This window comes from Sesamum indicum, linkage group LG9 (genome assembly GCF_026168435.1).
Source record: "Sesamum indicum cultivar Baizhima isolate 11 linkage group LG9, ASM2616843v1, whole genome shotgun sequence".
Taxonomy (NCBI): domain Eukaryota; kingdom Viridiplantae; phylum Streptophyta; class Magnoliopsida; order Lamiales; family Pedaliaceae; genus Sesamum; species Sesamum indicum.
The window spans coordinates 14908696-14935990 of NC_142665.1; the positions used below are offsets into that span (position 1 = coordinate 14908696).

Here is a 27295-nt window from a genome sequence, read left to right on the forward strand (position 1 = left end):
AAATTGGCTCAAAGAGGTCCAAGCGATTCAAAAAGAAAAAAGAAACGAAAGGCTTTATAACATCCTAGGAGACCCAAAAGGACCTGGTAGGCGGCCCTGGTGGGTACCCCCCAGAGTTAGATTAGCAAATGGAGGAGGCCCAGGACATTCCCCTACTCAGATAATGATCAAAACCTAACAAACTATTCGATCCAAAAAGTCCACACATGTGGCACCCCAGTCACCCACGTAGCACCTCATCAGCCCAGAGGTCAGCAGCCACCCTAGAACTACATCAGCCCTAGCAAGAAGGACATCCCTGACGGTTGGGACTCCTTGTAGACGAGGAAGGTCCACCCAAAGCACTAGACTCCTTGGCGGCTAAGTCTCTCCAACGTTTAGGGTCGTCGCTCATGAAGAGTCCTCTCAACTGGAGATAAGCATTTAACGACAAGATTAACAGAAGCTACGAACATATTATAGCTTATCCAAATGGTCCTTATGCATTTCTCCCCGAGAATGAAGGCAACGTGCAGAGCCCCATAGTAGGGGGACACCTCCCTATAAATACAAGTTTACTCCTATACACAGAAGCACTCTCTAACGTCTCTCACAAATTCATGAGACATTCCTGACACATTTCTCACTCTCTAAACACCCCCGTCAAGTTCCTCACACTTCTCCTATTCTCTATCATCTCTCACACCTTCCTAACACCTTTCTCACTCTCTGATCACGTCCCTCATATCTCTCTTACTCTTTAAATCATCTCTCCTACTCTCTAACCATTCTCTAAGCACTTTACAAGCACGTTATCACGTGTTCTTACACTTTTCACCGACTTTTTTCACCATATCTCGATTACAATTACATTTATTTACTTTTTAGTTTTGTTCAATCTCAAATTCAATACTAACTTGGGCGTCAAAGTACGAACCCCTTTTTTGCAGGTCCTCTCTTTAGGATTTGCATTCGCTTCGGCTCAAGTTTTGAGCATAATCCATATCTATTAGACCCGTACATTTTTCGAACGCATCACTCCTATATGTGACAACAATATAGAAAATGAAACATAATAATTATAAGTTACATAGAATTATAAGTTATATTATTAGGATTCATAGTTTGTTAGTTCTAACACCATATAATTAGAATTTAAATTTGTTAAAATTTCTAGTACGTGGTTTATTAGAAGCATTTCATACGTCTAACTTATATAATTTTAACTTCCTTCAACTATATGTACTCTTTAAAGAGTCTACTTGCAATTCCAGAATATGCCCCTAATTTTTCTTTTTTTTTTATGTTTTAAATTTTATACGAATTGTGTATAATTGTTACCAAAAGATAATATTTTTTTATATTTATATTTTTTCCTTTTACATACAGGAATATATATAACTAACAATTTCTTATCTTTTAAGTATAATTTTTGTTTATTTAATAATGTTGGCCATCTTTTTTTATATTTCGATTCTCAAATGACTAATTTGTTAGTTTATAATAACATAACTCCAAATATTTTAGAGACATGGGCATGTTATCAAACTTATGTGATTGTATTGATCTAATCAATGTAAGACGATAGAAATAAGAAAAAATGAATAAGAAAGATGATATTGAAATTCAAAAGCCAAACAATGGGGAGATAATTACTAATTTCATCAAAAAAAATAAGAAATTAATGAAACCAAGCAAGGAATTTATCCTGCCAACAAAATCGAACAAGCCAATGTAATGAAACTACGTGTTTACGTAACAACTTATTTCGTAATAATATTATTTAGCTTTTGAATTTTTATTGAATAGAAAGTTTGTGACATAATTTGTAAAAGTCCAAATTCATTAAGCTTAATGAGTTATGATCTATTTTATTTATAAAGTAGTTATTAAATTAAAAAATATTTCTTAATTAATGAAATACCTTATATTTTTATTTAATTAAACTTTCAAATAATATAATCATTTTGTCAAAATAAACATTACGTGCAATGCACGTGATTACTACTAGTTCACTAAAACGTTCAAGTCTCAGTTGCAATTTATTTATTTCACCTTGGTCACTACCTTATGAATTTTTTTTAAACAAAATACCCCATGTATTTTAAACAAAAAATATTAGTAAATTAAGCAAAATCCTCCGACTAAACCGTTGAACAGGCGAGAGGGTTTAATTTACTTCATTTCTCAAAATATAAAGGTAATTTACTAATATTTTTTTAATGAGATTTTTTACTCATTTTTCATATTACACGAAGATAAATTACATTTAATTCCCCCATATATTTTAGTGCAAAACATCTTGTTGTTTACTCGCCCTATTTTGGTGAGCCCAAAAATCCCTACCGTGGTGTCACTTGAAGTCGTTGAAACGATTAAGGAAATATTCAGCATAAGCTTTGTTGCTTGGTGAAGCTTCGAACTTCTGTTGGAGATTTCGTTCTGGCCTAGGTGTAGTTTGAGTGTAAGGGTTGAGGCAAGCTTCGTGTGAATTTATATGTGGATCTGGTGGTGTGGGGGATTGATTATTAATTAGTGTTATTTCTTTGGTATTTGAGAATGGGGAAAATGCAAGTAATCCTTCGTGATATTACTATTGAGAATTTATTTCTGTAGTGAGCCAATAAATAGAACCCTAAATATTTATCTATTACAAAAAATTGAGGGTTACAAAAACCCCCTAACATTACAAGCTGGATTACAGGAACACTAACAAATAAATTATAGAATATTAGACATAATATCGAAATCAGAGAAAAGAAAGATGGCTTAGGGAGCCGAATCGGGAAGGGAGAGTCCACGGCCACCAAGGCCGGCAACCCAAACACACCAGTTGCTCATACCAACATGCCGCAAAGGCTAAGTCGCTCATCCACCATAGACCATCGAAATCACTCAGTCGATTTTTGTCTTTTGTTCTCAGTTATTCTCTTGTGTCTAAAAGCCAGAAGCCACTGGAAGATTTATAGTGGTAGAGCATTGAAGACGAAAGAGGTGGAGAAAATTCTGAAGCCATGGGAATCAGTTACTTAGAGAAACAAGGGAGGGGGAGAGAGAGAGAGAGAGAAGATGAAGGGAAACAACGGCCGAGTAGAATGAGGAGTAATAAGTGATGGACCAGGTCGGGTCAACATTAGAGTGGGCCGGGTGGTGGATTGGGTAGAGCCATCCAGGTATGTTGGGATGGGTGGATATGGGTTGAGCCTACCAATTGGGTCATGGGCCAAAATATTCCTCCCTTGGACCAGGACCCAACAAAAAAGGAAAACCCAGTCCAAAAATTGGATTATGCATCATCGTCGCCATTTGTACATGCAAAATAGAGATGTTAAGAACAGAAGTAGAAACATAGTACCAGAAGCACTAAGTAGCATACAACAGATAATATTTACGTATAGCAGATAATATTTGCACATAACAAATAACACTAAGTCTTTCTTTTCTTTTTTTTTTTTTTTGCACCAAGCAAATTACCAAAAAAGAATATCAATGGTATAAACCCATAGCCACAGAAACTAAGTCACAAAGACTAACAGCCAAAAGTCTCAACATCCACCAAAACCAAGTCACAAAGACCAACAGCCACAAAGGCTATCAACACAAAGCCACAACATCCACAAAGGAACATCTTTAATGCACTAAGCATAACATTACACACAACAGGTCACAACATTTGCACAAAGCCAAAAAAAAAAAAGAAAAAGAAAAAAATTAAAAAATACCAAAATTTCAAAATTAACCACTTAGCAATTTTTTCAGATTTTCAGAGACTAACCACACAGGTATTTTTTCGCACAAAGTGAACTTTAAAAAAAAATTAGAGGGAATGAAGTTTCAGCCCTTAAAAAATTATTCGCACGAAGCAAAACCAAAAATTGTACTTCAATAATAATGCACTTAGCAAAATTAGAAAGATTCGGCAATTTCAGTAATCACCAAGCAATTTTACTAAACAACTTTTTAGAAAATGGGAGCACTTGAATATTATACTGCTATTTTTCTGTGCTTCAAAGAAAATATATTTTTTTCTACTAGGATTTGAGTATTTCTGTCGCTTGCTGAATATTTTTCTGGTGATTAGTGTTGCTATACTTATGCTAAAAATTTTTTGTCGATATTTCTACATTCTACTGTGAAAATTTCCTGTCGATTAATATTCTGGAATTATTTTGCTTCGTGTGAAATTTTGGATATTATTCTACTTCGTATCCTGATATTATTTTGCTTAGTGCATTTTCTGTAAATCCACTACCCAATCTCTCTGTCAATAACTCACCTGGCCGAACCCCTGAGGTCAAAGGGTATTTGGTTGAGCTTGACCTGAGATCCCCTTATCATTTCTGCAATATCTCTTAAATTATTATCTGTTAATACCCCTGTTATATATTCTCTAATAAATGACTGGTTACAATTTTCAACAATTTGATGGAAAAATTGATTTTTTAATATGACAACAAAAAATGAAAGGCAATTTAATATAACAAAAGATTTTTAAAGCCATTGATGACAGATATTCTGAAAATATTTCTAGAAAAAAGAAAATTGAGATTGATGAGTATGCCTTGATGGGTGTCGAATCCACCAAAAATAATTCCTACAGACACTTTTGTAGAAGCGTGAGTAGGGTCGAATCCACAGAGATTGATTTTAAATTAATTCCTTCAAAAATAAGAATAATTAGGGGGTTTTTGATTGTGAAGAAGAATAAAAATAAAAACTAAATTAAACTAAAGAGATAATAAAATTAGAAGAGATGAATATAAGAGAAGAGTATTCCAGTTAAAGACAGGATCATGCTTAATTCCACGGTCGATCATAGATACAAAGATAACAATCATTCATGATAGATAAATTAGTTATGGCCATTGGTACGACCTAACGACCTCACCTTTCCTTACCTTGTGGATAATCAAGGAACGTCCGTTGACTAAATCCCTAATCAGTAAACAACCTTGGGAACATCCTCAAGATTTAATTTACCGACAGCATTAAGAACTAGAAAGGCCCAATTCTAACCAATAAATTCCTACGAGGATTTATTTAAGTTAGATTGTGCATTCCCCACAACATAATCAAAAACTTCTACATAATCAATTATGCTATGTTACCACTAGTTATTGAACTAAACAAACAATTACGGATTTGCAAGTTCAATTGACTAGGCAAATATTTTTGACAATAAATCAGATTATTTGTAATAAAAGCACAGAAAACACAAATACCAATATGAATAAAAATAGAAAGCATAATTAGATCTCACAACTCGTTGGATTTAAGCATTTACCAAGTTTTCAACCGGAATGAGAGAACCAGCTAGAGATGCTCATGGAAGAATGCATGAAAAGCAAAGTAAGAAAATATCATAAAAACGTAGAGATTTCAAGAGTTCAACACTGAAAACTTAAAGTAAATTACATCCCTATATATAATAACTAGATACCTAATTCTACTAGGATTAAAAGTAGATTCCTAATTAAACTAAAAGGCTTATGGAAATAAAATTATAATCCTAGTTAAACTCCTCATTCATCAAAATATAGTCCAAGCATCTCCAAATTCTTGTCAAAAATTGAGTTTAAGTCTTGTCCGGATTTTCATTTTGGTGCTTTTTTTCATTTTTCATTTTATTTGTCCTAATGCTGCAAAATAATATTTAATTAGGAGCATTTTGATCACAAAATAGGTCAAAATATTACATAAAATAAGCACAAAATGCGATCCTATCATGCCTATTGCTCAATAATTTTAAATCTTTCAGATACTATTTTGATAAAAGTTGAAAAATAAGTTTCAACAAAGGATTTGTGGAAAAAGTTAGAAGATTTGTATACGGAAACTTCTTTACCAAGCAAATTGTTTTTACTTGAATTTTTTTTTCATTATAAACTGGACTCGTTTAAAAATATTGATGAAAATTTGGATGATTTTACAAAATTGGTTCAGGATATAAAATTGACTAGTGATAAGAATATAGATGATTATTATGTCATTGTTTTTTTGAATGTCATTCCTGATTATTATAGTGATGTTAAAGTTATCATTAAATACGATAGGGATAACATTAGTCTTGATGCTGTTGTTAACGGATTAAAGATTAAGGAAATTGACATAAAGACTAATAAACCAAGTAAGGGACAAAATGCGATAAATTTTGTTAGAGGAAGAACAAGATATAAAAATTTCGAACATAAAAGACATAGTAAAGAAACGAATAGAAGCCATGCCAGTTTTGAATCTAGTGATAATGAGGAAAGAACTAGGGATGAAAAACATAGAGATAGGAGATGCTATAATTATGGCACAAAGGGTTATTTTATAAAAGACTATAAAAAGCCAAATAAAAATAACAGAAATAAGGAAGAAGCGAATGTAACCTTTGAGGAATTTTTGAAGAAGTATTTACAGTTTATTGATTTTGTATCAAACCCATAATTTTATTACTTCTTGAATGCTGTGTGCAAGTTTTATACTTAGTGCATTAAAAGTGCTCCTTTGTGGATTTGAGCCTAGGTGGCTGGTTGAGCATAGGTGGCTGTTAGACTTTGCCTCGATGGCTATGAGTTATAGCATTGTTATTGTTTGTTAACATGCTTAGTGCTATTGGCTGTGTGCTATGTTATTCCAATGCTTTGTTAAATATGTTGTGTACTGCTTAGTGCTTCCAGTATCATCTTTCGAATCTTGTTGTTAACATCTCTATTTTTACAGGCAAAAATGACGATGATGAATGCCAAATCAGTACTTGGACTGGATTTCCCTTTGAGTCCTGGTCCAAGGGGGGAATTGTTGGAAAATGGCCCATAACCCTTCTTTGGTAGGCCCAAAAACCCACAGCCAACTTCCTCACTCATCTAGATGACAGCCCAGTCCACCAACCCACGACCCGATTACCCGACCTCTTCACCCGACCCAGCTTTCTAACTATATATTGCTGGTAACCCTAACCCTAATCACTTTCCTCCTTCCTCATTCCCTTGGCTGTTGTTTTCCCTTCGTATTCTCTCTCTCTCTCTCTCTCTCTCCCCCTTGTTTCTCTAAACCATTGATTTCCATGGCCTCGAAATTTCTCTATCGCCTTCATCTTTAATGTTCGACCAATATAAAACTCTTTCCTCTTTCTGGTTTGTTCCAACTTAATAGAACAATACCAGAACCTCAAAAATTTCCTCTATTCTTTGTGAACATATCTGTGATCTTTTTTGAGAAATTACCTTAATGGTGTTGGTTGGTTATGCTTTGGTCCTTGGTGGACCTGACCTGCCTTTCTGATAAAAACTTGCAACCAGTGAGTGAGGTTGCCGGCATTAGTGGCCGTGGGAGACTCTTCACCAAATTTGGTCTTTGAGCCGAAAAAGTGTTGGATTTATGTTTCGGGTTCTTTCTTTATTTTTGTGTAATATATATATATATATATATATATTGTAGATATGATAGTTTCTTCATTGCTTTTTAATTAGTTTGCAATTCGGCTTGTAATATTATTTAGGTCTTTTTGTAACCCACCATTTATTGTAATAGTTTGTGATTTCTGGGCTCATCATTGTGGGATAAAAACCTAACAATTACCAATGGGCAAATTATCTTTCTAAACAAAGTAATTTACCTCTTTGTATTTTAAAAATGCAGCAATTTATCGTCCTATATTTTTTAAAATGAAGCAATTTACCTCCTTAGATAGGGAGATAAATTGTTTCATTTCAAAAAAAAATATAAGGAAGTAAATTACTATTATTTTTTATAAAAGGATAATTTATTCATTTATAATATCACATGGAGGTAAATTGCGTTAAGATAATTATTGACATAGTTAACTGGTGGTATCAGTTGCATCATAGATTTTAGGCAAGATTTTTCACTCAAATATGATTTGATAAGTTTGTCTTATTATAGTGATTTTAGGGTAAATTTCATATTAGCCCCAGTAATATTCAAAATATTTAAATAAGCTTTTGTAAAAAGAAAAAATCATATAACCCTCTGTGTTATTTAAAATGGTGCAAATTATCCTCTCTCTTCTAGAATTGTATCTCACACACGAAAAATACAATTGGGTAAGTATTTTTAGCCCCTTAATGTTATTATTAACCGTAATCAATAACTATTTATTATTAACTATAGCAGCATAGTTAAATGTTATATTTGTTGTGGTAACCTCAATGCATTTGTTTTTTTTGTTTTTTTAAATTTTCTTTCGGTATCTTTTTAGCTCAATTACTTTATATTAATGCTTACAATATGTAAATTAACTAAAATTAAAAATTAAAAACACACAATTTTCTACTGAAAATGAAAACACAAACCAACAATAAACATATATTTCCAAAAATGGAATATGAATGTAGGAGTATTAGCAAAACCCGAAACCAGAGTAAAAAAACATATAAGAAAAGTTAAACCACAAGATAAAAATGTAGATAGGGACAGCGCGCAGCGGTTACATACTTATTCAAACTCTTCAACATTGGTGAAATTCCCCATGCGCACGCGAATAAGTAGGAAGATATGTGGATAGAGATATCAGTTATGTCCGGAGGGGCAAAAGGGGAAAAGAGAAAAGAAAAAAGAAAAAGCGGGAATTGAACCCGACGTGAATCGAACACGCAACCTTCTGATCTGGAGTCAGACGCGCTACCATTGCGCCACGGATCCACTTATCTGATAAAGTTATAAATAATTAATAATCAATTTTTAATGCTATTTCGGGAGGGACAAAAGGGGTAAAAAAAAGAATAAAGCGGGAATTGAACCCGACGTGAGTCGAACACGCAACCTTCTGATCTGGAGTCAGACGCGCTACCATTGCGCCACGGATCCACATGATGCTAGGTATCAATACTTTCTATATTATCGATAATTCCATCAATGTGTTTGAATGAGCTTTTCTAAAATATTTTATAAATTTTTAAATCTTATAAAATATTTTCGGAGCTTATAATGTGCTGAATTTTAGTTTCAGAAATAATCTTTTTAAAGCATAAAATATTGGCTAAATTTCATTTTGCCCATTGTGTTTTGACAAATTAGCTAAAACCCCTCTTGTATTTTGAAGTATAGGCTAACACAACCCCCCTCCCCCGGCCGCCCCTTTTTAATAAGTTCATGAAACCCCCAATTTCATGGAAGGTTGTGTACACTCGTGGGTATGCGTTTGAACTTGATTTTTTGTGCGTCTTGAAAATTTGTTGGCCCTTAATTGATAAAATGTTCCCATATTGTGTTTAAAATTGCCTTAGTCAACTTTACTTGTTTTAATCATATTTTTAGTATTTTTTTTTGTATTTTCATCCCTTCTAAAAAAAATTAATAATTTTGTTCTTAGATATATTTATTTAAATATTAAAATACCAAAAAATATATATATTTTTTATAAATTAATAATTTAATTGAAAAATAATATCACAATCCAAAAACTAATATACTAAAATTTGAAATCTTGGCAACGGCGGGTCATCGTCTCCCAGATCTGCCATGTGGCCACGGCCATCGCTGTTGCCCAAATCTACCATGTTTGAGATTAGTTTAAACCCTTATTTTTTTTTTCCTTATGAATTTAAGATCTAACGGTTGAGATTAATTGATCAGATGTGATAGTTCTTATAAAATAAAAATATATCCAATGATCATTAAAATAGAAAATAACATGTAAAAGATCAGGATCATAGAGAGAGGAAAATTCTCTCTCTTCTCTCACACACATTACACATACTAACAGCCATGCAAGCACTTCAGACCCTAACCCTAAAGGTGAGTCTGGCAGTAACGATGGGAGTTAGGTGGCGAGGAAGCAGGGGCCAACGGACCCTAGATTGCTGGAAAAGGTTCTTGCGACCTTCAATTTCGAGAAAATTGTATCACTAGCCTTGCGAGTCCTTGATGATGGGGATGTTGAATCTATTGATGCCTTGGAAAGAGGCCATATTATAATCACTTGAGTAGCTCCACTAAATCCACTTAAGCTTAGGTGAAGGAGATCAAGCTACAACATCAGCTTTTTACTTCTTTCAATTCAAAATTGGAGCTGCTATGGGATGAGGTCATTAAGTGGGGGGGGGGGGGTAGGCTCTTTGAGGGTCAACCTATTGTGATTCAAAGATGGGAACTTGGGATGATGTTAAGAAAGAGACAACAAACTCAAGTGCCTGTATGGATTTGATTGGGCTATCTCCTAGTTGAATATTGGACTAAGGATGGCCTCAGTATTGTGGTTAGTGGAGTTGGGAAGCCACTGTACACTGATGTTGTTACTAAGGCTTGTGCACATTTGGACTATGCTCCTGTGTAATGCTTGACTTTGGTTATTCAATTCCGAAGCATTTTGTTATTCTTAGTCCTTGAATTGTTAGGTTAGAGATCCAGACGAGGTTGGATAACGAATATGAGCGACTAACATGTCGTTGTGCCAGTTGCAAACCATTGGACATGATCAAGCCAGTTGCCCAATGTTGAAATAGCCTATGAACTTAGTTGTTGTTTATGTTTAAAAATAGAAGTAAAATGTAATTGACTTGGAACCTAAGGTGGCAGATGATGTGGAAGGTAAGACAACTTAAGACCTTGGGCAAAACAAGTACAGAACGGATAACGGATTTTGCTCACTGACCAGGGACAAGTACAGTCTAATGAAAGTGGCTTATCCATGACATAAACCAAGTTTCCGAAATTGAGGACAATCGTCATATTTTGTAGCCAATTTGTTTAATGCATTCCATCAAATAAAATAAGTCTAAAAAATATAATGGTAAGTGGATTATAGACACGCATTCAAAATATAAAGTAGAAAAGACAAGCAGCTTATAGTAACATTGCATTCAAGTTAAAGCTTGATCTTTTAGTCATTACCCCTCTCACTATTTTTACAAAAGCCCACCACTCTCGAGTGGGACTTCGAAAAACCATTTTCTAGTAGGCCTGGAATCCACAAGCACAATCTACTATGCCTCGGTTTTACGATTCATATGGCAAAAGGCTCATGGGAGGTATTCAATACCATTCTCATTACATGAGATTCCCAAGATATTTTGTGTCACATCTTCACATGATCCCGAGGACTCTAAGTGAATCATGCTACTCAAATTTTAGGCTTGACCCATCAACCGAATCACACCTCAACTATCAAGCCCTACGACTCGAGAGATAGGAAAACAATGAGCGTGTTCATTTGTTCACAACAAAAGTGTAACTTGTCTCTATTCCAAATGTGCCACCACTCGTGAGACCATATTTGGGTAGCAGTATCTTCCTCATCACATTATTATAGATGGAAGGCCTGGACAGATTGAAAAACCATTATGATCCAAGTCCATTACGGGCCTAATATTTGTTTAGTGTTAGGCTCAACCCATCAATCAAATCACACCTCAACTGTCGCTCCCCACGACTCGTGAGACAGGAAAATAGTGAGCGAATTCCTTAGTTCACAATAACTGTACAACTTGCCTCTATTCCAAGTGTGCCACAACTCGTGAGGTTTCACTTGGGTAGCCCAGCTTCCTCACCACATTATTGTAGATGGAAAGTTTGGACAGATCAAAACAATTTTGATCCAAGTCCGTTGTGGCTGGACATTTTAAGTTGGTTCAACCAAGTGAGAGTTTGATTGTGTATTGACCAACAGTTTATCACTTTTGTATTTTGCATGCATAAATACTAAATATTTAAAAGCATTAAAAAATAAATGTGATGCATGCAAATAAACCTAGGATACTCCTGTTGGATGATCAAGAGCCCTACCTATACGATCCTCTGAACCCATAGTGGATCTATAGTCTGTCTAGGGTAGCCCTACACTATTAAAAAGTTTATTTACCCATTATCATGCTATTGGGCCTTGTAATCTCTCTTGGATTTCCTCATGTTTTTGCCTTGGGCCTCCATCCACCGTGGGCCTTCTTCTCCGTGGGCTTGCTTTAATTTCATAAGATAAAACCTCACTAAAGTCCTATCTACTCTCATTACATAAGAAAAAAGAAACCCCAATCAAACATCGGGGGGAGTACATTAATAGGTAGGAAGATCAAACCTTATTATTTCAAGGCATAAAACAAGAGATGAAAGTTGTAAATCAAGAGGCACATATGCCCCATCAAATAGAAAATAAAGTCCATATATGCGGTCATAGGCTCGGTGATCATCCATTGTTAATCTAATTAACAACTAAGCATAATAACTCCAAATAATCATGCTCAACACATATAACACATACCATATATTATATAACCTATAATATCCAATATCATAAAATTACAATTATATGGACAAAAATACAAGTTTAGAATTGCAATTGAATGGATAGTAAAATATGTGCACCCAATGCACAAAATATACCAATTACTTAAGCAATTTAATTTCAGAAAAAATCTAATTTAATCCAAAATTAAAATAGCAAAATTAATTATTTCAGAAAAATATGCAGAAATCCAGAAATTCTAATTTTTCAAAAAAAACGGCGAAAAAATGGCCCATTTGTTCGACCGTTCGACTGCAGTACAACCAATCAACCATGCGCACGCGCGTTGGCACTTTTGGTAGAACCCGCGCGCGCACAGTGCACTGCTACAGTGTTTTTTCAAATTTTTTTGTTCTGCATATTAAACGGAAACAAAAATATGTATTTACTGAAATTCCAATTTTCTTAAATACACCAAATATCCAAAATAATTAAAAAATTAAACAAGTTAATTCTAACATATAATCATCAACAACTGAAGCAATTAAACCATGCTTTAAAACTGTAAAACACGTTTTCATGCTTAACAAATAAAGAACACACATAAGTATATAGCCATACATCGAACCGGGCTCTGATACAACTTGAAGAGACAAGCGGATTAGCTTGAAAACGCTTTAGCAGAAGCGAGAGAAAAAAATAAAAATAAAATTATTCTATGACCAACCAAGGGTTGTACCCCTAGTGCTCCCGGGCATTCAATGTAGTATGTGGATTTAAAATAAATAAAACAACAAAGCCCAACATATTATAGAAACAAACGTGAAGCGGTATTTAAACGATATCTTATCTCTTTCATTTTTCATTTGAACCGGCAATCGTGCATTTGCTCCTTTGTTCACTCTAGGTTCCAAGCCATCTAGATATAATCCACACCACACTATGGAAGATTTCTTTGATCTCTTCGCTAGAAGAAATCAAAGCTACTTGGAAGAAAGAAGAGAACTACACTATTGATTAGTATATTCTGTTCATAGAAAAGTTCTCTACAACTCTATCTTTGATCCTAGATCAAAGAGAGTTAGAGAATTAGAGAGATAAGAGGGGGAGAAAGAGAGAGGGCCAAGAGTACTAGGAGGAGGAAGGAGAGTCTATGTTCTCTTCACATTTTACTTTGCGTTGTTATCATATGAATAATGATGATAATACACATACATATATGCTTTGTATGAGAAGATGGAAATGTGATTAGATACGTTCTACCTACCTACAAGAGAACCTCCTTATATGGTATGATCCAATCATGCCATATAAGAAGGGTTCCAAATATGGTCAAATCTACACTTTCCAAAAGTGCAATTTTGACCAACCCTCCTTCTAACAATAGAAGTCAACTCTATTGTTAGTGGACCTTAATTTAGTAGGCCAGATTTTATTTTAGTCAAATTAACATAAATTTAAGGCTCGATGAATTCAATTAAATTCAATTTAATAAAATCCAACTAAATTAAGCCCGATGTCATTTAATCCAATTAAAGACATAAGCCCAATTCACTTTAATTAATAAATTGATTAAGACAAATCCAATTAATTTGATCTTTGATTATACATCCAATAGATCATCCCACATGTTAATAATCCAAATATTTACATCTTCCGAAATTAATTCCTAGTCCTTCCACGGTGATTTGTGTGTAACTTTTTAGGTTCACCTTTCACCTAAACTTGGGCTAGTGTCCAACACTGCTGATTAATTAAATCTAATTTAATTAATCGTTCTTGATCAACCATTGATCAAGAACACTGGCTACCATAGGTGGTCGTCTAGCAACGATTCATGGCACTAGAGATTAGGTGAATATCTTTGTGAACATTTAGGCTGTTGAGTCCATATGAGTACGGTCCTTCCATCTACGGTCTCCGGACCTCAGTCTAGCGCATGGAATTTGGTGTCGGTTCCCATCTTGGACTAAGCATCTATGTTTAATATTTGAGACTATGTTACGCTAAGTTACTCGACATAGGAACCTCTTTTTCCTATTCGATCAACCACTATGGCCACAGGTTCATAAGGCGTGAACGTGTCTCCAAGTGCATAGGAGATACCTCTATCACATATTGATAGGGGACAGATCCTCTTCTTGAAATTCCCATCCCTGCAATATACTCTGACTGCAGTGGACAAGGCTTATGATGATCATGTCTGTGACATAATCACCTCGCACATAGATCTAAGATATAGCCATTGTATGCATGTGATCATGTTTCCTCAAGTCTGAGGACTACTCCTGCATTATAATAGTCGGGGACTCAAATCATACCGACCAAGCCTCCAAGGTTTTCATATGACGATCCCCGCGAGTCAATTCAATTAGTTGACTACTTTGTCAACTAATCCACTGAAATTGAATAGACGTCCAACGTCCGTCGCCGATGAAACAAGTTACTCATCCAATGAATGCGCACTCAGTACAAGTCTCAATAGGACTCTCGATGTCCAGTCTTAAGATTCTCGACTTGGAACATTTTAGACCAACCCTCAGAAGTTGTTCATATCCATCATCCAATGCGCAACCCAACTACTTGGATTATGTAAATCGGTCTATTAGCATTTGTTGTGATGTTAAAGCAATGGTTAACGTGATTGGCATAAGAGGTTAGGGCACATAAGTGCCAAAGGACTTGAAAGGTTTCTTAACTGACAAAGTTGAAAATTAAGTTTTTGTGATGAATGTGTGTTAGGAAAACAACATAAAGTGCATTTTCCATCATCACGTTACCCAAACCCCTCATCCTCATCAAGCATTTTAGAATATGTTAATGCAGATGTTTGGGGTCCTACAAATACTGCTACCCATGGTGGCAATAAATATTGTTTATCTATTATTGATAACTTTTCTAGGAAAGTATTTGTGTTTTTAATGAAAAACAAATCTGAAGTTTTTGAAAAATTTAAAACTTTGAAAGCCTTTGTGGAAAACCAAACTGGAAAAAGACTGAAAGCTCTAAGAACTGATAATGGCCTAGAATTTTATAACCAACAGTTTATTGATTTGTGTAATGAATTTGGGATTAAAAACATAGGACCACTCCTTACATACCCTAACAATATGGGGTGGCTAAAAGGATGAATAGGACTCTACTTAATAAAGTTAGGTGCATGTTCATAAGTTCTAGCTTATCAAAATCTTTTTGGGGGGAAGCTGTATTGACTGCTGCCTATTTAATTAATAGATCGCCCTGTTCCCTTTTTAGGAAAAATTTCAGAAAATGTTTGGTCTGATAAAATTGTTGAATTTTCTAATCTACGCATTTTTTGTTGCTCTGCCTTTGCATTATTGTCTAATGATAAACTAGAACCTAGATCCAAAAAACGTGTTTTTATTGGTTATCCAGAAGGAGTCAAAGGTTATAGATTGTGGTTGAGAAATCAACCTGGTTTTAAAGTAATTATTAGTAGAGATGTAACCTTTAATGAGCTGGAGATGCCATGTCTTATTACCTCATCAAAAACGTCTAAAGATGTAGACATAATATCTGTCTTTAATAAGGTAGAGACTCCTCTTGAGGATAACCAATAAGGGGAAGAAGGTAGAGTAGAAAATCAATAAAACAGTGAAAATAGTGAGTCTAATGAGCCAAATTTACAAAACTACCAACTTGCTAGAGATAGAGTAAGGAGAGAACGTAGAATGCCTTCGAGGCTAAAAGATTTTCACCTTGTTTTAAATACTGTCGAAAATTTAGAGCCAAGTCCTTATGAAGAAGCACTAAACTCTAAAAATTCTGAACAATGGATATAAGCTATGAAAGAAGAAATAAAATTCCTAAATGATAATAAAACATGGGTGTTTGTTCCTAAACTAAATGATTGTACGATTGTTGATTGTAAATGGGTATTTAAAATAAAACAAGAGCATAACCTTACACGTTTTAAAGCAAGGTTAGTTGCTAAAGGATTCACTCAAAAAGAAGGCATTGATTATAATGAAACTTTTTCTCTTGTTGTTAAATATACATCTGTTAGAATTATTCTTGCTCTCGTTGCTCAGCATGATTGAAAATTAAATCAAATGGACGTTAAGACTGCTTTGTTGCATGGAAACTTAGATGAAACAATTTACATGCATCAACCATGTAGTTTTATTGATAATCTAAATCCTGACCATGTCTGCTTGCTTAAACGCTCTCTCTATTGTCTAAAACAATCTCCCAGGCAATGGAACAAGAAATTTGATGAATTTACGATATCATTAAGTAAGACTGTTTTGTTGCATGGAAACTTAGATGAAACAATTTACATGCATCAACCATGTAGTTTTATTGATAATCTTAATCTTGACCATGTATGCTTGCCTAAACGCTCTCTCTATCGTCTAAAACAATCTCCCAGGCAATGGAACAAGAAATTTGATGAATTTACGATATCATTAAGTTTTAACATAAGTGCTTATGATCATTGTTTGTATTTCAAATACGTTAATTTTATCCCTATATTTCTTGTCTTGTATGTGGATGATATGCTGATAGCTAGTCCTTGTTTCAAGTTAATTAAGGAACTACAAAATGATTTAAGTAAAAATTTTGAAATGAAAAATCTAGGAGATGCTAAGAAGATTTTAGGTATGACCATCAATAGGGATAGGAAGAACTCAACGATTTTCTTAAATAAAAAATCATACATCAAAATTGTTTTAGAAAAGTTTTCGATGGAAAACTCAAAACCAACTTCTGTCCCTTTAGGGGCTCACTACAAATTAAATAAAGAACAAAGCCCTAAAACAGATTTAGAAAAATAGAAAATGAAAAAGGTACCTTACTCTAATGCAATAGGGTCTGTAATGTTTCTAATGGTGAGTACCAGACCTGACATTGCCTATATAGTAAGCTGCCTACATAGGTACATGTCTGACCCTGGAAGAATTGATTGGGATGCAATTAAATGGTTACTAAGATATCTGAATGGTTCTATAAACTGTGGAATAACCTTTTCTAAAAGTAATCAAACTAAACTAATTGGTTATGTTGACTCCAATTATGCCAATGATAGGAAATCAACCACTTCATATGTGTTTACATTATGTGGCTCATGCATAAGCTGGAAATCCCAGCTTCAACATATAGTTGCATTATCTACCACTGAAGCAGAATACATTGCAGCAACAGAAGCATTCAAAGAAGCAATTTGGCTTAAAGGCCTATTTAAAGAATTTGGTATTCTAAAGGATAAAGTAACTATGTTTTCTGACAATCAGTCAGGCATACAACTCTGCAAAAACCCAATATTTCATGATAGGACAAAGCATATTGATGTAAGATATCACTTTATAAGAGATATAGTTCGAAAGGATATCATTAACTTAGACATGGGAACAAAATGTCTACCTTTGGAAAAATTCAACACCTGCCTTCAAATATTAAATTTAAGGTAATCTTCTAGTCACTTTACTTGTTTTATCCTAACCCATATAGATAATTGTCTCCTGTTTTTCTTTGGTCCTTTGCAGGTACTCCCACTGGCGTTTTTCGACTGTGATGAATGCCAAAGATCTGACTTTGGGCTAGGTTCCCTATTGGGTCCTAGTCCAAGGTAGAGAATATAAAATTAAAGTGGCCCATGACCAATTCTGGAAGGCCCAAAGCCCATCCCTCATTGGATGGCCTTTTAATCACCAAGGCCCAACTCACTTTACTCCAGCCCATGACCCGATCCAAGCCCATCCCCTTTGACCCGACCCGGTGAATTTTAAACCCTTTAACCCTAACCCTAACTCAGTTTCTCACTTCACTCTTCCCTCTCTCTCACTGGCTGCGGCCGCTTCTCCTCTCCCCCTTGTCTCGCCTCTTAGTCTTCTTCTCCTCCTCTGGTTCTTCAATGGAAGTTTCCCAATGGTGTTGGGAACATCCTCCATCTCCATTCACACCCTTCTCTCATCTCTTTCATCGGAATAAATATTTCCTACCATTTGTGGATCTCTAACCAAACACTAGAACAAAAATCCTTTCATTATGTTTGGATTAATGTTTTGGATGTTTTTGTTTTGGTGTTTTGGAGATAGAGAGAGAAAAATAGAGATAAGTAAGTATGTGTAGATAGATGGTATGTTTGGATTTGTGTTTTGATATAATATAAAATAGTGTAAAATTGGTGTCGGTTTGATGTTGGGATTTGGGAGACATGAGTTACTATTCATTGTCAAATCATGTATTTGAATATATATATTTAGTAATATATATGTGTATGTATATAGTATTTTTTTTGTTAGTAAAATATAATATATATATTTATGTTAAGTAATTTTTTTTATTGATGAATTTCTTTTTATATTTTAAATAATAATTATAATTTTTAATGCATAATTAAATACATTGTAGTATTGTCTCCAAAATGATTTTGTCAGACTTTATCTTTGGAATGAAAAAACATAATATATAAAATTTAAAAAAAATTAGAATTAAGTATGTATTATTGGTATATTGTCCTCAAATTTCAAATTTCTCAAATGTTTCAGTGAAATAGGAAAAATTATAAGTACAAAAGATTTAAATGGTCTAAGTTGAAAAAATTTGTAATCAAGAGTTAAATGCACTATATAACATGTTGAAAATACATTCATTAGAATTTTATATGTGAACTGATAAATTTTAATAGATAATTGAAGTAATAAAAATACGAATTAGGTATATAGACTGATATATTGTCAGTAGTGTACACAACTGCTACAATATTTCCGTTAGGTAGAAAAGTTTTACATATTTTAACTAAGTAGCATAGATATTAAATATCTTTAATATCAATGATTTCATAAGTTAATAATTTGCTTTTAGTAGTAATTATTAATTACATTCCACAAATATTATATATTAAATAACATATAATAAGAAAGAAGAAAGAAGAAAAGAAAGAAAGAGAAGAAGGAGAGAGAAGAATGCTGTGACAAGATGTAAGAAGAGAGAGAAAAGAAACAAGAGAGAGAAAAGAATAAAAGAATATTTAAAATTAAACTTGTACACCTAGTGTAGGTGTGCAAATTACAAAACCAAACATAGGGTTTGTGTTCTTGAATCTCTTTGTAAAATCCTTAGTAGTTGGCTTGATCTACTTTGTGGCTGAAGTTCTTAGTGAACGAGTGGTGTTACTCTTGGTGAGAAAGAAGCAACCATGAGTGGTTGTGGTTGTCGGCCTTCTTGTGGCTGTGTTCGACCGCCTCGGATCTTTGGCTCCCTGAGCCGATATTTTTGTTACAGCATTCCTTCATTGTTTGTATATCTCTATAGTAATCATTATTGTTGTATTTCTAGTTGTATTACTTAAGGGTTCAAAACCCATAAATCTGTAATAGTTGAATAGGTTCTTCGAGCTTCCGCTGAAGGGTAAAAACCCAACATCTTCGAAGGGGGATATTATAGACATAGGTCGAATATTATCTCTTACCGAGGAAGAGGAGGAAGAAGTGGTTATTCCAGATGCAGACTGGTTTACTAAAAGGGATTATCTCAATCTTACACTTGTGGGCAGACTTCTTACTCATATAATGGTTAATTTCGAGGCTTTAAAATCTACTCTGCAAAATCTGATATGCCTAGCCCGTGGGATGAAAGTTTTTAGATTCAATAATGATTTGATAATCTTCAAGTTTTAGCATATGGTTGATTTGCGAAGAACCTTAGACGGAAGACCTTGGACATTTGATACGAATCTTTTGATTTTGGAACCGACAAGAGAAACACTACAAAAAAATTATTTTATTAGAATGGTTTTTGTAATGTCCATTTTATTAATTCGAAACGGATTTTTTTAAATTGTAATGGCTTTTGTAACGGACAGCCGTACCGCGCTAAATCAGGCATTACAAATTATTTGTAACGGCTTGATTGAAAACCATTACAATTTGTAACGATTGTTGCCAGCTATTATAAGCCGCACTACAGAAAAAAGGCAGGATTTGGTACGGCTAGGGCACCCGTTCCAAACCCCGTTCCACATTGGAACGGGTTTTGTAGCGCTTGAGGAATAGATGTTGAAAGATTACATTAGGTGGAATATTTTCTTTGGGTTACGAGTTTGGCACGGCAAACCGTCCCAAGTTGAGTTCCAAAGAAATAGTTACTAAATCCGTTCCACATTCTGTGCCAAATTGATAATGAAAAATCGTTGGAACTCAGTTTAGAACACTATATTAGATGTAGGAACAAACACAATCTAACTGTTCCTATACCCGTTGTCAAATGTGTCTCAAAATTGACAGTTCAAAAATGTATTCCTAAATGAGGTGAAAATTGGAATAGTTCCTTAGAATTATTTGGTATGTGTTATTGTGTCTGTTCCAAGTGATCTTCAACGGCTACATTTCAACGGTCGACTAACCGTTCCAAAAACCGTGTCCACAACCGATCTGAAGTAGGAAATAACGGCTACTTTTTAATGACTACTTAGTGTTCATATGCCCATTCATAAGCCTGTTCCAATTTTTTCTATATATATGTGTTCCTCTCTTTCCATTTAATTTCACTATCTTCTTCGATCTTTCTTATTCTCTCTCTAATTAGAAAATTAAGTTTGAAAGTTATACTTCTATAACTTTGAAACTTAAGTTTGAACTTGCACTATCGACATTGTTTTTCACTGCGTCTCTTGATTATCTCTTACATAATTTCTTCTCGACCCCTGGTAATTTCTCATCAACTCTGACCATAGTCCCATTTTCATAATTAATGTTGTCCCATGAGTTTCTGAATCAGTGCCTACGGATGTCCACAACCTGATCGTTTTGTTCTCGATTACGATATCTCTACATCCGAGACCCTGATTAATGCTAAATTTTAATGTATAATAACACTTATCATATGTCAACATTTCTAATAGTCCGATCTAAAGCCGAACTGTCTTATTGACAGTTGCATCGTTTTTAATATCATTGATTGTGTATCAGATATGATATCACAGGATCCATACAACAAAAATGTCCAAAACATCATCGAATGTAGTATTTTGTTGATTTGATAATATCCAACGTTCCGATTAAAATTTTAATGGTCTGATTACGCGATTCAATACAACAGTATAAGATGCTATTTACATCTATGTAAAACTAACAATTCTGTACATACAAATACATTTGATTTTTTGAACAGTTGCCAAATTTTATTCATAACGTTATATGCTTCCAATTACCTTAATTACTTGTTGGTCTACTTTTTCCTGATTAATAACAAGTCTGGGATGGTTTCTCCTATATTTTTTTATTTTTCTTAATTTTTGAAAAATTAAATTTGAAACACGTTTAGGAACGGTTTGTTATAATTAGGAACAGTCTACATAATACTACATAGAAACGACACCGTTTTGTTCTATTTGAAACGGTTACTAAATAGGAACGGTATTTTAATCAAAGTTCGTAATTTTTTCAAAAAATATTTTCTGTAATTTTTTTTGAACATTTCGTAATTTTTATAAATAATTGATAATTATAAAATATTTCTGAAAATTAATCATAATGTTTGGATTCATTTTCTAAGTGTTTTGTTGTGTTTTGTGGAGATAGAGAGAGAAAAATAAAGATAAATAAGTGTGTGTTAAAGATAGTATGTATATTTGGATTTGTTTTTGGAGATAATTTAAAATAAGTATTGTATGTTTAATGTTGTGTTTTGAGAGACAAAAATTACTATTCTTTGTCAAATCATGTCTGTTTTATATATATTTATATATATGTATGTGTATATATATAAGTATGTATTTATGTTAAAACAGTTTAAAACACCTAGATAATGTGTTTCTGAATGATGGCAAACATTGGATATGTTTTAACTTGTCTCGGAAATAACTTGAAAATGAAAACAAACATAGTGAATGGTTAAAAAAAAATTGATTTTAAATTTTTAAAAATATTTTTCAGAATTATTTTCTGAAAATATTTTTTTTGAAATTTTGGTATTTTTTAAAATTTTTTGAAAATAATATTTTGTAATTTGTGGTAATTTTTAAAATTTTTCTAATTTTTTTTGTATCTTTTAAAATTTATGTATAATTTATACAATTTAGGTGTAATTTATACTATTTATGTGTAGTTTATGCAATTTATTTATAATTTATGCAATACATGTGTAATTTATGCAATTAAAGAATCTATGTGTTATTACACAAATTTCGGTTATTTGAGAAATGTATGCAATATATGTTAAATTTATCGATCCTATGCAATTTATGTGTTATTACACAAATTTCTGTAATTTATGCAATTTAATAAAATTTTAGATGATAATCACATTAATAATGTAATAATCAAAAAATTAATTTAGACCAATTTCGTAGTTTTTGTCAATAATATATTAATAACATAGTAATGTCAATAATCTAAAAATTTAAACTCATACTTTTATGTCTAGTGGTACGCCGCTTCTACCGCGTGGTCTAGGGTGTGGCCCGGTACTGCCACCAATACCGTCACATGCTTCATAGGTTGGGGAAGCATCCGCTCGACCACCCACATCACCTCATACGCCCACATCGTCCCTCGCCTCGCAGATTCCAGATGATGCAGGTTCATCTGGAGCTTCATGCACAGCTCCGAACGACGTATTACAGCAACCTACCACACCGGCGGCTGCTCCACCACCACCACCACCACCACCATCAATCCCCTCACCATCAATGCGCAATTGCATCAGTCTCGATGAGGCAAGGTAAGTTGGTTTACCTAATTTTTTATAATGAATTATTTTAGTTTTAAAAGGTTAAATAATTGTTTAATTTATAATACATTTAAGGTCTAACCGGCGGTTTTATGAGCCATCAATGCGGTCGTGCGGGGACATTTCCCCCACTAGTGGCCGTGTCTGAGTCAGGTGCCGCCAGAGCACCAACATTTTTTGTTCGAGAGCATGAAGGTAATTAGTTTTAAATTAATTTTTTTTATCTAGTATATAATATAATTATTTAATTTATTTTACTAATGTTTTGTTTAATCTTATTACTGCAGATGACCTACTGGTGGGACTGGGACGATGAGTTTATGTTTCGCGTCTTCCACATGTGGGCCTGGAAGTACATTAGAAAGACTTTCTTGGTCGCCCGGTCCAGTGTGGTCAGGCACCTATGGCTGGCCAACGAGGTCTGGCTCCAATTCCAGGGTACTGGGTCAGCAAGGCTTCTAGCAGGAGTACTCAAAGAATAAGGCGAATCGAGCGGCAAACCCACGTCGTCCTCGAATGTTTACTTGGGAGGGTCTTCCTCAGTCGGCATGCACAAGAAAAAGTTGGTAAGTAAATATAAATAATTTTTGTGATGAATAATTATTTATAGATAGTATGCTAATTAATTAATTAACTGTTTTTTCCTTATACAGGAGACGGAGCTCGGTCGGCCGTCCAAGCAGACGGAATTATTCGAGCGCTGCTACAAGAAGAAAAAGAACGGCGGCTAGGGTGGCCGAAGGCGGCGGACGTCGCGATAAGTAGCTAAATAATTTATATTATGTTCCAGAAGATGTTGTAATTAAATGTTTTTTATATTAATATAATTTTTTAAATTATTTATGTTTCTTAATGTTTATTAAGTTCCATAATTTCATATTTATTTAATTAATTAAATTTATAGATAATATTAATTCAAATTTCATTAAACTAAATTAATTATATCTAAAAATTTATTAAAATCTATAAATTTATTTATTTATTCAAATTTATTAAATCTATTAATAAATAAGAAAAAAAATATAAAATTCTTAACTTAGGAACGGTTTTAGTAATGTTAAATAAAATGTTATAATTTTTACATAATATCATTCCAAATAACTCTCCAAATAGCATTAGTAATAAGCACCACATATGTGTTCTAAACTATACAAACAGTTCCAAAAGTGTTCCAAATTCAGCAACCCATTGCAAAATAATGTTCCAAGTTCTGTTCCTAAGATACAAGAACAAACAGTTACAAAATTAACTCACGAGTATTACAAATACCGTTCCAAAATTTCAACTAAAAATCATAACAAACTATTCCAGAGTCCGTCCCAAACCATTCCAATTAGTAAATTAGTAACTTTTCGGCCTAAATATTAGGAACGGGTACCAATAACCGATGCAATTATTGTTCCTATCTGGAACGATTTTCCTTAAATTGTTCCTACATTTTTGTAACGCTACTTCCAGGGACGGATTTCGAACCGTTCCAAATCCGTTCTAAATCCTGGTCCAAATAAGTTCGTGTTCTTCTAACCGTTCCAAAATCCGACCCAAATCCCACCTTTTTCTGTAGTGCCGTTACAAATCTAGTCACACCAAAAAAAAATGAATTTGGAACTGCTTTTGTAACAGCTCAGTAGATTTTGATTTAATTGTTAATGTAACGACCTTTGTAATATATTTAGGTAGGGTTGTGATTGATATTTGGATCGATTTTTTAATACTCTTTGTAACCATTTTGAATTATATTCTATGTATTTTTGCCACTGCATTTGTTATTGCTTTTGTAACGATTTTTTGAACGGCAATGTTCGAAATTGATAAGTATTTTTGGCACAGTCTTTGTAACGGTCTTACAATTATATCTGTTCTTAGTATATTACAAAGGTCGTTACAATTTCTGTTACAAAAATTATTATTTATTTAATATATTTTAATATTTATTTTATTTTATATATTTTAATATCTATTTTTTCAAAATAAATAAATGAATTTATATTAAAATACATAATTTAACAAAAAAATAATAAATTAATTACAAAAATAAAAGTATTGTTTTAAAAATATATTTTTGCAAAAAACAAAAAATCCTAATCTAAATCATTATCCCCTACGGTTGCGTGTTCGTCGTCGTCGTCGGGTGTCGGAGGATCAACTGGAGGCTTGGGCACTAAATGATCGGGTTAGTTGGGATCGATACTTCTGATGTACAGCTCAAGGGCTAGTACCCGATCATCAAGGTCGGGGCGCTGCGGCTGTTGTGGTGAGTGCGATGGAACGGCTAGGCTATGATGGTCCAGCAACCGAGTGGTGGGCCTCAGAGCTGAGATCGGATACTCAGCCCCTCTTCCAGCCGACAGTTGATAACATCTAGACCTGCTACTCGTTCAGGGCTACAGAGCCTTGAGACGATAATGGAGGTTTTTCATTATTGTTGTATTGTCTCTGTTGTTCCTCCATCATCCTCAAGAACATCTCTTGCGAACATGTTAAATAATTAGATTAAAAAAATAATTCAAAGTTAAAAGAATAAATTATGTGAATTACATACTGCGACCTCCCCCGCCCTCTGGCCGCTCCACTGGTTGTCCTCCTTCTTCTTGTAAACCTTCTCGAACACCTCCATCTGATTGATGGAACGTCCGAGTTGGGCCTCCTATTCAAAAATTATTTTAAAAAATGATTAGAAATATAAAAATTAAATAAAACTATTAATACACGTTAAAATACTTACCATCTTTCGGATTGGTTGTCCAGTTGACTTTATTCTTGGCTGACTGTGCTTGAAATTTTGGGCTTGACCAGAACTCCAGGAGCTGGTGCTAGATCTCCTCGGCCAGCCACAACGATCCAGCCAACTGGTTCTGGGCGTCAGGGAACTGCTTCCGCAGACACTTCCCCCCTGCTACTTAACGGCTTTGAACATCCACTAGTCGTCACAGCCCCATTAGTACGACATCTGCAAATTTGATAAATTAAGAAAAATATAAATATTTAATTAAAAAATATAATATTACTTAAAATTAAATAATATTATTTTTTTTTAGTTTTTAGAACCAGAATAACTGGTGCTCCTAGTGATCTGCGATATATGGGCCTAGGGATGCGGATAATGCCCTTTGACCGCAACATTGATGGCAGTGTGAAAATATTGGCCAAACCTAAAAATAATAATTAAATATTAAAATCAATTCAAAAATAAAAAATTATAAAATAATTGAAGAAATTCTTTTATGTACCTCGCATTGCGGAGACTAATGTAATGCCACTAGGGGAAGTACTGGCACTGGTGGTGCTGGTGATGCATTCAATGGCTGAGCCAAGGTTTGTGAACTGCTCAGCCCACCGCATCTGACCCCATTGCCAGGGAGTCTGCAGGACTCGACGGGGCCTAGTCCACAGCCTCCAAAAATTGAGGGCAGGGGTGCATCTACTGGCTCATCCCGAGGAAGGCATTTTTTGTAGTGAAGGGATGGAGTTGCCTCCATCAATTTAGATTGTAGCCCATTTACAGTCCATATTCATGACATACCCATTAGATTTAGGAAACAATCTGTTTTGATGTTTATTACAAACAAAGTTGGAACAGTGCTGGAAATTCTGAACGAAGAAGAAGATTTGATGTGGCTCAATTCTTTTCGTTTCTGGATCAATGTTAATATTTGTAAGGAGTGGATCGGTCTCCGGCGTGTTACAGTATAACAAAAATACAGAAACTTAAAATAGATTACATGCCTTCCTATAACAAATTACAAGTATTCTAAGGAATATAAAAACTGATACAAGGAATAAACCAGGAAATAGTAATATTAAGGAAATAGCGGACATCAATACTGTAAGGCTCAGGAGCCTAATAAAACCCAAGGCCTACACAAGGCCAAAGGTCGTGAACCTTTCACAGGTTGCACAAGAACACTATAGACCACACAGGTATTCTGAACCACAAAGGTTCTACTAGAAATCCACTCAGGAATATGCCACGAAGGCTTTTTAGTGAACCACAAAGGTTTGCCACTTAGGCTTTTTAGAGAGTTTTAGAGAGTAAGAAGAAGATGGTAGAAGAATGTTACCTTGTTAACCAAGAGCCACAACAAACCAGCCATTTAAAGAGGCCGTTCATCAATGGCTCAATAACGGCCATTATTGGAGTAAGAGAGAACACAGAACCCCAAGGGTTAATGGGGAGTCCAAGGGGACGAGTTTTCTGGGGAAGGAGAAGAGCAGTCGAAGGAGAAGCCAAAAGAGGGGGAAAATGGATTAGGGTTAGCAGATGAGGGTATAAATAATAGGTCAACCGGATCAAACCTTTGTGGGTCGGGTTAGTGGGTCAAGCGGCCTAGTGGGCCGAGTGTTCTTGGCCGTCCATGTAGAAAGGCCCAGCGTTTGGTTTTGGGCCAAATAATTCCAACAATTTCCACCTTGGTCCAAACCAAGATGGTGGGTTTTTAGGCCATCAACATTGCC

At 34.3% G+C, this 27295-nt stretch overlaps 2 non-coding genes and 1 pseudogene across 2 annotated transcripts; 1 reads left to right on the forward strand and 2 right to left on the reverse strand.

The window, feature by feature from the left end:
- Positions 1–8556: 8556 nt before the first annotated feature.
- TRNAW-CCA (transfer RNA tryptophan (anticodon CCA)) lies at positions 8557–8628 on the reverse strand. Its single transcript has one exon. It is a non-coding gene; the product is annotated as a tRNA-Trp (tRNA).
- Positions 8629–8721: 93 nt separating this feature from the next.
- TRNAW-CCA (transfer RNA tryptophan (anticodon CCA)) lies at positions 8722–8793 on the reverse strand. Its single transcript has one exon. It is a non-coding gene; the product is annotated as a tRNA-Trp (tRNA).
- An 8256-nt stretch (positions 8794–17049) lies between these two features.
- On the forward strand, positions 17050–17739 carry LOC148786913 (secreted RxLR effector protein 161 pseudogene; annotated as a pseudogene).
- The last annotated feature ends 9556 nt before the right edge of the window (positions 17740–27295 follow it).